At 42.3% G+C, this 13,481-nt stretch overlaps 1 protein-coding gene across 3 annotated transcripts in view; it reads right to left on the bottom strand.

Annotated features, from left to right (window-relative positions):
• The window catches only part of LOC117528687 (protein sidekick-2-like), a 562,122-nt gene that overhangs the window by 291,592 nt on the left and 257,049 nt on the right, over positions 1-13,481 (bottom strand). The window lies entirely within an intron of this gene.

The raw sequence follows: 13,481 nt of genomic DNA, 5'->3' as shown, positions 1-13,481 counted from the left end.
ACGCTTTTCATAGAAGCAGCTCTCTTCTGTTAGCAGAGGGTATAACTGTCCATCTGTTACAAAACTTTTAACAGGTAGGTGCTAAACTGATTTTAAATTTTAAAAATGCTTGTCGCTGTTCAGCTTTGTTTACTTTGTTTATCCATCTAAAAGTTACCGGACAAAAATTAATCGGAAGATAATTGGTCCGATAATGGTTTTTAAAGTTATCTAAAAAGATAATCCAATAATGAAAACATTATCTTCAATAATTATCTGTTACTGGATTATCGGAAGTGTGCCCACCACCGCGGAAAGTATTCACAGCGTTTCATTTTTCCACATCTTATGTTACAGCCTTATTCAAAAATGGAGTAAATTAATTTTCCCCCTCAAAGTTCTACTCACAACACCCCATAATGACAACATGAAAAAGAAATTAGAAATTTTTGCAAATTTATTTAAAAAAAAAATAATAATAAAAAAAACCCAGAAGAAATGACGTGTACATAAGTATTCGCGCCCTTTGCTTGACACTTCATTGATGCACCCCTGGCAGCAATTACAACCTCAAGTCTTCTTAAATACAATGGCACAAGCTTGGTGCAGCTATCTTTAGGCAGTTTTGCCCATTTCTCTTTGCAGCATCTCTCAAGTTCCATCAGGTTGGATGGGGAGCATTGGTGCACAGCTATTTTCTGATCTCTCCAAAGATGTTCAATCAGATTCAGGTCTGGGCTCTGGCTGGGCCACTCAAGGACATTCACATAGTTGTCCTGAAGCCACTCCTTTGATGTCTTGGCTGTGTGCTTAGGGTCACTGCCTTTCTGAAAAATGAATTGTCAAACCCATCTGAGGTCCAGAGCACTCTGGAGCAGATTTTCATCCATGGTAACTGTGAGAATGGCCTAAGCAGTGGAACACCCCTCTGTGTCTGGTCTACTTGAGGTTTCTTCCTCAACATCATCAAAGGGTGGGAGTTTTTCCCTTACCACTGTCACCTGTGTGCTTGCTCTAGGGGTTGGTAAGGTTAGACCTGACTCCTGTGAAACACCTCGAGGCTCGAGCTTTATTGTGATTTGAATCTATATAAATTAAATTAATTGAATTGGTTTTCTCTACCCCAGGTGGACTCCATTTAAGCTGTAGAAACATCTCAAAAATGATCACTAGAAACTCGATGCACCTGAGCTCAATTTTGAGCTTCATGGCAAAGGCTGTGATGACTTACTTACAAGTGAGGTTTATATTATATATATAAAGTTGCAAAAATCTGAATAAAAAAAACAACCTTTTTCACATTGTCATTATGGGATATTGTGTGTAGAATTTTGAGGAAAATGAATTTCATCCATTTTGGAATAAGGCTATAACATAATAAAGAAAAAAGTGAAGCGCTGTGTGAGTGCTTTCTGGATGCACTGTAATTTCTCTGGGTATATGGCACCAAAAATAAAATGAAATACATCAATATTTCCATGACTATTCATTTAGAACACTCCAAACATTTGACATTTTATTTACTAGTGATATGCACTTTAAGAGTGATTTTAAAGTGAGGAGTGAATGACAACTGATTACATATATTTACAACAATATTTTTTAATTCCGATATATTTAGTTTGTTTTAAAATTTTATTGATCACAGTTCTTTGTTCTTTATGTAACAAAGACTTAATTTATACTTGTAGCTTGAACATAATTTAACTTGAGATGTTACTTTTAGATTAATCCTTTTTAGCCCATATAATCTTTTGTCCAGTTCTTATTGTTCAGACTACACAGGATTGTGTCGGCATTGTCACTTATGTTTTCTGAAAAGCCCCGAATGCCTTTGAAAAGCTTAAAAAGCAAAACGCCGAATGAAAATGAGTTCCATTCAACCATTTCAATCATGGCCTTTCAATCATTTCTTTGAAACATAAAGGACATGTTTCTGCGTTTAGAATATCATGTAATGCTGCTATGGTTTTTGACCTCCGTTGCTTGTAATTTGAGATCATCATTTTAATGTGGTGTATCTCGACTGTCTTTGTTTGGGTTTCAACTGGTCCATCATTCCCAAACAGGTACTTATTCCTTTGTGTTCTTTCAGCATCCATTGTCTTTAAAAGAAAAAAGTAGTATGCAGGTGTGGCCTGTGTAAAGGTGCCGTGATACTTGCACAAATTTGATCCGCGCACTGGTACGCAATCTGAGAGAGAGTAAACTGTTGTACACTCTGCGCGGCTTCGTTTTTTTGAAGTATTCAAAATCTATAGCGCACATTAATTATGTGAACACATGAACATTGCGCAAACAATTCAAAAACACTGATTATCAATGCAAGTTATTGCGCAACGCACCACAGAGCAGCTCATCTGAAGGATTATGATGAGATGTAAAATCTATCATGAACAGAATTTTACAGATACTCATAAGAAGGAATGAAAGTGCAACTCTTAACAAGCCATTACAATATAAATATTACAAATAATTAACTTTTAGACTATTCCAAATGTGTTCTCCGACAGCAAATAATTAATCCACTGTGAAATAATTATTTTATATAACGCAGCATCCAGCGGCACAAAGTTCGGCATCCAGCAGAACACAGTGGGTCACATTAGCACGATAAATTGCGCGGCAGTGAGGGGGTTAAATGCATGCAAGTGTCAAGGCACCTTTACTTTTTTACAAGCCTGTTTCAGACTAAGGCCCAAAGTTTTGGACCTGTGATGACTTTCCTCGTTTTCTCCAATTAGGTGTAACACTCACTTTCCTTATGCAGGACAGCTCATTGTCCTTTTAATAACCTCAGTCTACAGGCTTTGCAAATGTGAGAGCACCTTCCTTCCTCTTTCAGCAGATAACCCCCCACTGTAATCCTCTGTGTGGCCCCTATCCTCCACCTGGTGTGAAGTGGCGCGAAGCTACACATGATGCAACGCAAATGTCACTGCTTTTCCCACATAAACAAAACAATGCCATTTTGTTTTTGATTGATTGAGCATCACTGGGCTCTTTGAATATGGAAATGTACACAATGACAGCATTTAATTGTTGAGTTGTTGTGTTAAACTGCGGGGAATGGACTCAATCAGTCTAATGTCCATCCAGCCAGCAAATAAGATAGACAGCTATTCATTCACTCAAAGCATTTTTCAACGTATTCTTGGCTCTGGCTGTACAGAAACTTGGAATGTCACTTTACTGAAAGGCAAAATATTAAAAAAAAAATCAATAAGATATTGAGCAGGGGGTGAGGTGAACTCCTGGATATCTTGTATCTTAAGGCGCAGTGACACGAGAATGACTGATTCACGCACTAGCACGTCCGTCGTTGTGATGAACCCACCCACTGTTATCATAGCTGGACGCCATTCTTTGTTCTACCACCTACCATGTGCTCTGTAGTGGATGCTGTGTATGTAAAATAATTATTTCATAATGGATTAATCATTTTCTCTGCAAATTGGCTGGTGAAAACAGCTCTAATCGCTTCCTGAATCACAGAGGAGGCTTCAGCTGGTGCCGTACGTGCTCGCTAATGAGCTGGATAAAGCATTTGGAGCCATCTAAAAAGGTAATTATTTCTCATGTTTACATTTTCATGGCTTGGTAAAACAGTTGTGTTCTTTCCTTCTTGTATGTGTGTGTGTGTGTGTGTGTGCGCGCGTGCGCAGAGTGCAATGTTACCAAGTGTATGGAACCAAATTTATACTTTAAATGGAAAGCAACACAAATGGGATGAATAATCCATGTCATGTGACACAGAAACCATGAATCAAATGACAAGGATCCACTCAGCCGTTATAGTAAATGGAATGGAATGTTAAGACACCTGGACACTTACACAAATTTGAACCCTGCACTGGCACATGATCTTGTGTGCCAGTGAGTAAACTTGTCATAAACTGTGCAATAACATGCATTGACACATAGTGACACGCAGTCTTTCTGAATATGTTGCGCAATGTTCAGGACTAGTGGCTTTGTGCTACAAGTTTTGATCATTTCAAATTTTTCTTTGCGCACTGCCACGCAGCCTCGCTCAGTTTACACTCAGTTTATGAACAGTTTATGAGTTTACTCACTGGCACGCAAGATTGCATGCCAGTGCGGGGATCAAATTTGAGCTAGCAGTCCTGCCTTTTTGGAGTGGTCTTTGTCTCCTGGTCTGGCATTACCACATACATTGACTCACTGATTCACTATCACAGCCCATTTCTCTCAGCTTCTGAGACCTGCACCTCATTGTTGTATATTCCTTAATCCCACCCACATGGACTTGCTCATGGGGGTGGATGAGGTCCAGACCTTACTTATATATGGTGTGATAAGGTGACATACGTTATGCTTTGGTGGTGTGAAAATAAATTTAATTTTATGGGGTAAATGTCTATGAATATCAGTTGCTCGGAAAATGGGGCAGCAGTTGCTGAGCCGCAGTTTGAATCTGGCTCCCAACCAGTCAAAATCTGCATGTTGTAGCTGTCTCCTTGAGCAAGACTCTTACGCCCCTTGCCTGTGTATGAATGAGGCCCGTAGGCACAGAATGGCAGCCATGCTTCTGTCACTTTACCCCAGGGCAGCTGTGGCTACACTAGTAGCCAGGCTTGTATAAAGTACCTCAAAGTGATACTTGAGTGAAAGTACAGGTACCTTGCCATAAAATTACTTTGGTAAAACTTAATGTCTCCTTTAAAAATATTACCTGAGTAAAAGTCTTAAAGTATCTGAAATTTATTGTACTTCAGTATCAAAAGTAAATTTCTCATATAAAATGTACTTTAAGTAAAAGTATTGAGTAAAAGTAAAATCCAAAGCGAGTGGAGAGTGAAATTGGGACATGAAAAGAAAGCCAGTGTGGTGTCTGGAGAAACCAGGAGGGGGCCTCTGCCCCTATAAAAGGATGGATCCGCCTCTGGTGGAGCAGTTGGTGTTGGTGATGGGATGAGTGACGTTCTTTTTCTTAAGACCCACACACCCTTCTGTTAAACACAACAGCCAGGCTCTTGTCAAACAGAACAGTCATTTATAGCTACACAGTTGTGCCAAATTTAAAAAGAAAAATGAAAGCGTCATCACCACCAACCACTGCAAAGCAACTAAACACGGCGCGCTTTGCGCTCTGGAATCCAAAATGTTGCACTGCTTTTACGCACTCCATCTCACGGGAAATTTCAAATAAAATAATTGAAATGAAACAATGACGCTGGCCAGTTTTGTTGGTACTTAAATGTGTGTTAAATGTGTGTGTTAATTACAGCGGGAGCCGATCTGTTTGTTTGTGTGCTCTGTTTGTAACTAGGGATCCTGTCCTTAGGGTAAAACAGAGCAATGTAGTGTATTCTATCAGATGTCAGAAAAATGTAACGAACACTACATAGGTGAGACTAAGCAACCGTTACACAAAAGGCTATACAAGCACCGCAGAGAGGGCGCCAGTGGACCTCAGTCTGCAGTTCATCTCCACCTTAAAGACACTAACCACACATCTGAGGACAAGGAAGTTAAAATCTTAGCCAGAGAGAAGAAATGGTTTGAGAGAGGGGTGAAGGAGTCATTCTATGTGAAACAGTTGAAACCCAGCGTTACCTGGGGAGGGGGTCTGAGACACGCTTTGTCCTCTGTTTACAATGGGGTACTCAGATCAAAGCAGTTTCAGTCTTTTGTTCATGGTAATGAGTCATTCACGTCATCAGGAGAGACATCAGTCCCATCATTAGGAGAGACAGCTGCCTGGTCATGAGGGTGCTAACAAGAGCACAATAGCTGCTAATTAAAGCAACTGCTTAGTCACTAGCCAATAGCAGTCTGCCTCTCGGTAGGAGGGGTCTGGTTAGGTTTAAAACTCCAGCTTTTGTGGCTTCTTTTCGTTCTTCTTGACAAGAGTCAGACAGAAGTCAGACTACCAGAGCAAGAATTTTAGCTAAGGAAGCTTCTGCGATTTGAAGTGAAACGTCCTTGCGTCAAGCAACCCAGTCCAGTGGAAGATTCAAGCTTCTCTACTATGGAAACCACCTGGACAACTGAGAGCCTACACAGAAATACAGTAACAAAGTATTTCTACTTTGTTTCATTACAACACTGCTAGTACCTTACCACCACCAATGTGAGTGAATGAATAATACAACTTGTAAAGCACTTTGGGTGTCTTGAAAAGTGCTCTATGAATCTAAGTCATTATTATTATTAAAATCTTGTGGATACTTGGTGTGATGTGGTGGGCACAGTTGTACTGCACATTACTCCTTTATGAATCCAGCGGCAAAGCAGAAAGGATGTATGTTTGGTTTTTGAATGTACATGTCATTTATAAATGAGGCCCCTGGTGACTGATAGTGTGTTAAATAGATGCAGAATATGATCCTTTGTATCACGTGGCACCGAACTGCGAATATCTTCTTTGAAGTTGAATTCATGGACTAATTATAACAGGTAGCAGTTTGTTTATCACCCCTCTGAAGAGCTTGTGTTAAAAAAGCAGCACATAATTCAGGCAGGCCACCATTTGCATGGTAATGGTTTCAAGGAGAGGCCTTACACAACTACAAACATGTGAAACAAGACCTTAATGTGCTGTAAGAAAAAAACACCGGCCTGTGAGCATTAGTTTAATCTCACTAGCAGGAACCATCCATACCAGTGTCACAAATAGCAGCTCGCCACTAATGGAATCAATAATGCCTTGCAAATATTTACAGGACAGGAAAGCCTTGAGGCAATCAATTCCAATCCATAGGACGATGGAAGGTGCTACTGAGGCTGTGGTTCAGGTTTGAAAAATCAATAACGTTCAGCATTAGAAGCAGAGTGAGAGACGGGGGGAGGGGGGTAAAAAAACAAGCTTATTGTGGTGGCACCCCTCAGTCTGTCATACACTCCTTCTTTCCAACATTGTGACCCTTGTTCGTGTGTGTGTGTGTGTGTTTGTGTGCACATGCACCTTTCCCCTTCCACAGTCATCTGAGTTTGACATCGCGAGCTGTGAAACTCAGCAGATATGGCGAACTGCGGTGAGCACTGCCAACAAGTTACTGTGAGATGGCTTTTGAAGAAGGGAGCCGGTAGTGGATGTGACAGGCTGTTGAAAGCCTGGCAGGTAACAGCATCTGCTTCTAGACGGTAGAAAGGTAGAGTTGAGGTGGAAATGCAAGGGTGAGAGGGCTCGGCAACGTCTGCGAATAACGGGGGCACAAAACAATACTTCTGCATGCGTCCGGAGGGCAGCCTGAGAGAAACAGGAATCACGGAAGCACTGCAGAGAATTAAAATTAGAGTATATTAAAAGCAGATTGCTTCCATTTTACTCTGAGGGTAGATTTTTTTTTATGCGCCGGCTTGTAATGTCTAGTTTATGTTCTGCAGTAACTAGCTCAATAAAATACATCAACCCGGCGCATAAAAAGTGAATAAAACTGAGTATATAAATGTGTGTCAGGGTGCTGGGAAGCTATGCAAGTCAAAACCGCCCAGAGGGATTGCTTATTTATTGACGCCCAGTGGTGCACCGATGAGTTCGGTAAATTCTAATAAATAGGTGATAACGCCTCACTTTTCTCCGTTAATGCTGTTTCCAGACCTTGCGCCGTGCGCCGCGCCCTGCGCCCCAGCTTAATGAACAGGTAGTTGGAAGTCAAGGCAGCCTCTCTCGCTCTCCGGTGACACTCTCATGCACGATGCTCCTGGAGAGCACCATCGGACGCCACGCCAGCCCCTACTGCTATCTAACACAAGCCGCTACGGTAGCATCCGAGTCACACAGGCGCGCAAGCATGTTAAATAGCCGTGCAAAATGCCTCTGCTGCAAAGCTTTAACACGAACAGACCATTCCAAACAGCTTGAAGGTGATGCAAGCTGCAGCTTTGATAAGGCATAGAGCATGTCCGCCGCTGACGGTGCAGCTGCATGTCACAGAACGTATCGCCAAGCACGCCACCGCCCACCAGTCGCCAAAGCAAAAGTACCTTCATCACTGAAAGTGCTTGCCTCCGTGTGCAGATAAATCAAGCAGATTCATGCATATATCAAGTGTTCCACCACGGTTTATGCTTTTGCACTCTGTGCATAGCGCAGATATGAATACTGTGCCGTCTATTCTCTGACAAATGACTATCCTGATCAGATAGATATTTCACAGCATGAATCAATTAATTGAATTCTTCAACTGAGCTCTGAGCAAAATCCATAAAAGAGATCAAACTGAAAAGGCACCGGACAGCTTGTGCGTGAATGAGTGAGTGTGTGTGTGTGTGTGTGCCTGTGTGAGAAAGTGACAGTGGAAAAGGGAAGATGAAGGAGAGAGAGAGAGAGAGAGAGAGAGAGAGAGAGAGAGAGAGAGAGAGAGAGAGAGAGAGAGAGAGACTGACCACACAAACTTGAGGGCCCACTTGGCACAGCATCTGCGGTTCTGACTGCCAACTTGTGAAAAATGTCAATTACTCTCTCTACATGTAAAAGTTTTATGAAGGCTTCTACGTCGCATCAAAGCCCTCCACCTCAGCAGCTCCCTCAAAAATATTTTCTCTTAGTGAAAATCAGCTTTAATTATTGAGAACGTGGCTTCCAGTTTTTTAGCGTTTTCAAATTGCTGTCCGAGGAGCTGTTGCTTATGTCAAAATGTTCTTATTGATTCTAAACTGCATTCATTCGCTCCGGAAAGACGGGCTGTCAGAACGCTCAGATATGAGGACGTATCATGCATTACAAAGAAAACTGCTGGAAACACACAGGAAGCGTGTAATAGGTACAAACGCAGACAGGATTCTGGAAGGAAATGGGGAAACAAACAAGAAAGAAAGACAATGAAGACTGCAAATAGAGGTAAAGACAACAGCGACCAGAGACATAATCAATTCCCCGCCTCGAAAATGCCAGAGAGGCACAATTAATATAACTGCTATGGAAAAAATAGATAAAGTCAAGAGCAATTCAATATGGATCATTTCACGCAGTGTGGCAGATATGAGCGAAAGAAAGGCCACAGACTGACGAGGTGACATCCATGTTGACAGAAAGCATCCAAAGTCCTCATTTCAAGGTGGATGTGTATTAAATCTCATAAATGTCCACACAGTTCAACACCTGTGCTGCTTCTGTGTACTGACTGGTCAGATGTTAACTGACATTGGAACATTTGGTTTCAATGGTCTGTCTTCAATTTTTGTTCATGTTATTTCTTTCCAGTGAAGTCTCCAATAACAATTAAAAATGGGTCCCAATGATGAGATCATTTACAAATATGCTCCCCCCGCCCTCCCTCTGTGGACCAGCAGAGGAACAGAATACAGGTGAGCCCCGTCAACTCACGCGAGTTGGGGTCCACAAAATCAGACCGCGATTTGTCTGAAAGCGCAAGTTAATGAAGTTGACCTTAAAATCAGCTTACTTTGCCATATTACAAGAGTTGCTCTCATTTGAAGCATGATTCCTTCCTAGATAAATGGTAAATGGGCTACATTTATATAGCAGTTTTCCATCTGCATCAGATGCTCAAAGCACTTTACAATGATGCCTCACATTCACCCAAACACACTCGCACACCGATGTCAGGGTGCTGCCATGCAAAGTGCTCATGACACACTGGGAGCAACTTGGGGATTAACCATCTGGGGCCGACGCCATCGTATAATAACTTTTTAATGATATGAGATAAAAACGTACTCTTTTTTTCTGAAAAATCAACTCCGCGGATTTTCGAGCCAGCCATTGGACATCTTTGTACTCCTCATAGAAGCTGTGTGATGACGTGTGCAATGTGAGTGTCCAATCGGAATTGGTTCACCATCACATGGTTTTCCAAAATCCAATCATAGGGCAGATTTACCTCACATGAAAAGCCAAAGATCGTTTTCAGGAGTGATATGTTACTAGTTGGCCCATTTGAATAGCCCCCTGGGTGCTCCAATGAGTACATCCAGTGCGCCCTGCGCCATTACGCCCAACGATCAGTGAAAGCAGATGAAGCAGACGGACAGCCTCTGATGACAATCTCACATTCTCAAAGAGTGTGTAACTATGAGGATTGCTCCACTAGTTTGCATGTGAATGTTACTGGATAACTCTGTTGCTTTCTCGGCGTAAAGCACTGTTTACCATATCAATGGACAACAAAACGCACAGACCATTTTGTATATATTGTTCAAAATGTGCATTTGTGTTTATTGTTTAAATCTTTTTGTTGTACAGTCTTTCATACAAGACCTCAAATTACCTTCATAAAGTGTCAAAACAGTTGTTTATTATAGTTTGCTGTGTGTTTTGAATCAATGTGTGTGGAAAATTATTTTCCGCTTTACTTTCTTATTTTTATTTTTTATTATTATTTTATTATTATTATTTTATTTTTATTTTTACTTTCTTATTTTTTTACTGTAAACCTTTATTACACTTATAAAACACAACAAAAGCATATATTGTGAAAGCACAGGTTGTCCTGAAAAAAGAGACATAAAACTTGATTGTGGGATGCAGGGAGAGCTGTTAATAGCAATAATAAAACATTTATGCCAGGCAAGTGAAGTGTCCAAAAAATGCCCTTGGACCCCAGAGTTTTAAGGATCTTGCCCAAGGGCCTTTAGTGATGGGTTCAAGCCCAGTGCGTAACCACAAGACCATCACCTCCCCTTAGGTGGTGATGATTTCTTCATCTGGAGTGGGTTCAGGATCTTTTTCTGTGTCCTTTGGCTGCTGCAGGTCAGCGTTGAGGGCTTTGGTTGTGACTCTGGATCCCACCTTCTCCCTGACGCCTTACCTCATGTAAAACATTGTAGCAGTAGACACTAGGGATGCACTCAGTAGAATGAATTCCTCTACCAAGTGGCAACAGGCACTCTAACCTTTTTCAATTTGTAATAGATTCCTCAGTGACCGATCCTCAACATTCCAAACAGGTTTTTACGAAGATCAGCTCACAGGCTTTCTTTTTAGTAACAACCCTGACAACATAATCTCTTTGGTGGAGGTAATGATTCTTCACAGTAATGGCACCTGATCTGGGAGTTGAACACATTTAGCTACTCTGTGAACTGACCCGACCCTGGACTCCACCGAGGAGGACTGGGTTTCTTTCCCAGCAGCAAAGCAGACAGACTGAGAAGCAGACAGCACTGATCTTTCCATTTCTATTCGTAACACTGTTTTAATCTCTTCTGCATCAAAGAAGTCAGTACGATTTGTCTCTCTTTCATTAGGGAGGGACAGAAGACCTCGTGGCGGCCCTCCATGTCCTCCACAACTGAAAGGTCAGGGTTGCTTAATCAACAGCGGTCCACTGAGTCCGGTCTAACTGCCCCTGTTCTAATGAGTTGGTGAGGCTTTAATCATAGAATGAACCAAATTATACTGTATTTTGTTCTAATCCGGTGCCACATGTGCTCTCTAACAGGCACAACCTTGGTACTAAAGTCTCATCGCTCAAAACATGAAAGACTGAGTTTTGGTGAAAGGACAAAATAGGCATCAGCCCCACTGACAGAGTGGTAAAGCACGACCGGGCCGCTGCGTGATGTCACCATTGTTGTTCACTGGTGGAACGTAATCTTCTTAATCACAAGCTAAACCCACAGAACAATTGACCCATTTTCATACACAGCATCTTATCTCTGAATGTGTGCCCATATCTCATTTAGAAGTGTTAGAAATCCCTCTTCAATCTCGAAGATCTGTTCACACCAACCTGCCTCCACATTCCTCTAATCCACTCTGATCTAATTCAATGCATATCACCCAGAGAATTTAATGTTTATGCACCAACTCCTAGGGTTGTGCTGAGCTATGCTTTCTTATGTGATACATTACCCTGAACCTGCAGCTTATTTACAGTAGATATTTCATGTTTTATTTTGTATATTATTGCAGCAATTGCTCATTACCCTCAGTTAACTTTTTAGAACTCACAAAAACGTTGAGTGCCTTTTGTCTTGTCATTGTATTCATGCCCAAATGCAAAATATTGGTACTGATGCCAGGCCAATATATACGAACAAGCTACTTAAAAAAGAAAAGAAAAGAAAAAAAAACAGCATATTTTCTAGTCCTGTAAAGGTTTTGATGCATTGTGTAGCAGCATGACACCACACTTGTCTGAGACAAGGCTGGGTTGTAACATTCAATTTATTTTGTATATATAGCACCAAATCACAACAAAGCTGCCTCGAGGTGCTTCACACAAGTAAGGTCTAACCTTACCAACCCCTAGAGCAAGCGCACAGGTGACAGGAAAAACTCCCTCTGATGATATTGAGGAAGAAACCTCAAGCAAACCAGACTCAGAGGGGTGACCCACTGCTTAGGTCATTCTAACAAAAAGGTTTACACAGTACAGAACACAACACAACAACAATTGGCGAGAGTCCATGCAGGCATCCAGTCCACCATCAGGGGGGTTAGGGGGGATCATTAAGCCACTCGTTGGATCTGTTCTGACAGCAAAAGGTACCATTTTAACAATCAATGGTGCACAGTCAAAAGTGCATAGGTGACTGTGCAGTAGTAGTTAGTAAACCTCACTCCACAACAGCTTTCTCTGGCCACAGGGCCAGAATCTGGGTTTTGGCTTTCTGGTTAGAGCGCCCACCTCCCGTGGTGATCATGAGTTTGCATCCTGAAGAGACCGAGTGGGAGGAGTCAACACACAACACCACAATGTAGAAGAGAGAGTACAACCGCTACACATAGTGCTAGTGCATTTGGGCATATCTAACTCCACTTTACTATTTGCACAGCGCACAATATAAGTGCAATACAGGGAACAAAAGGGGTCATGTTTAGTGTTTAGCCATGGGTGTGTTTTGGGAATGACATGAAATAACAGGATATCCTCAGGAAGAAAATGTACAAAAATTAATAGGGCTGCAGCTATCGATTATTTTAGTAATCGAGTATTCTATCGATTATTCTGGCGATTAATCGAGTAATCGGATAAAAAGTACTTTTGCGTTTTCAAACATTAACAGTCCAGGGCTCTCCCTAAGTAATGGCACAATGTCACTGCGTCTGTTGTGTGGGCCGCGCCGTCCCTCTCCCTTCTGGTTCCGACCGCGCTCCGCCTTCCCCACGCTCCACGGCCCCTGCGCTCCGTGGGACCACAGCTCCCCCTACTGATGAAGCTATGGACACGAGTAGGGCAACATTTAGGGCACCGGATGCACAGAGGAGACGGGCCCACGGAGCTTGTTTTGTTTGTGGTGCCATAGAGCACCATATGAGAGACTGCCCCGAGCGGTTAAACTCCAACGCCCGCCCCTAGAGACTGGGTTAGGGGTGGGCCGAGACATTCACGTGGGACACACCCACATTGCCACACGACTCCCAGTCACGATCCTTTATGAGGACTCAACCCTGAAGGCCCCAGCACTGGTGGACACGGGCTCTGAGGGGAATCTATTGGACAGCAGATGGGCCAGGGAGATAGGGCTCCCTCTGGTGGCGCTTACCTCGCCTGTTCAGGTTCGGGCACTAGATGGCTCCCTACTCCCTCCGATCACGCATAAGACACCTCCTGTAACTCTGGTGG

Source organism: Thalassophryne amazonica, chromosome 16 (assembly GCF_902500255.1).
Source record: "Thalassophryne amazonica chromosome 16, fThaAma1.1, whole genome shotgun sequence".
In the NCBI taxonomy this organism is placed as follows: domain Eukaryota; kingdom Metazoa; phylum Chordata; class Actinopteri; order Batrachoidiformes; family Batrachoididae; genus Thalassophryne; species Thalassophryne amazonica.
Note: the sequence above shows the minus strand (reverse complement) of the source record. Positions and strands in the feature narration are given on the sequence as shown.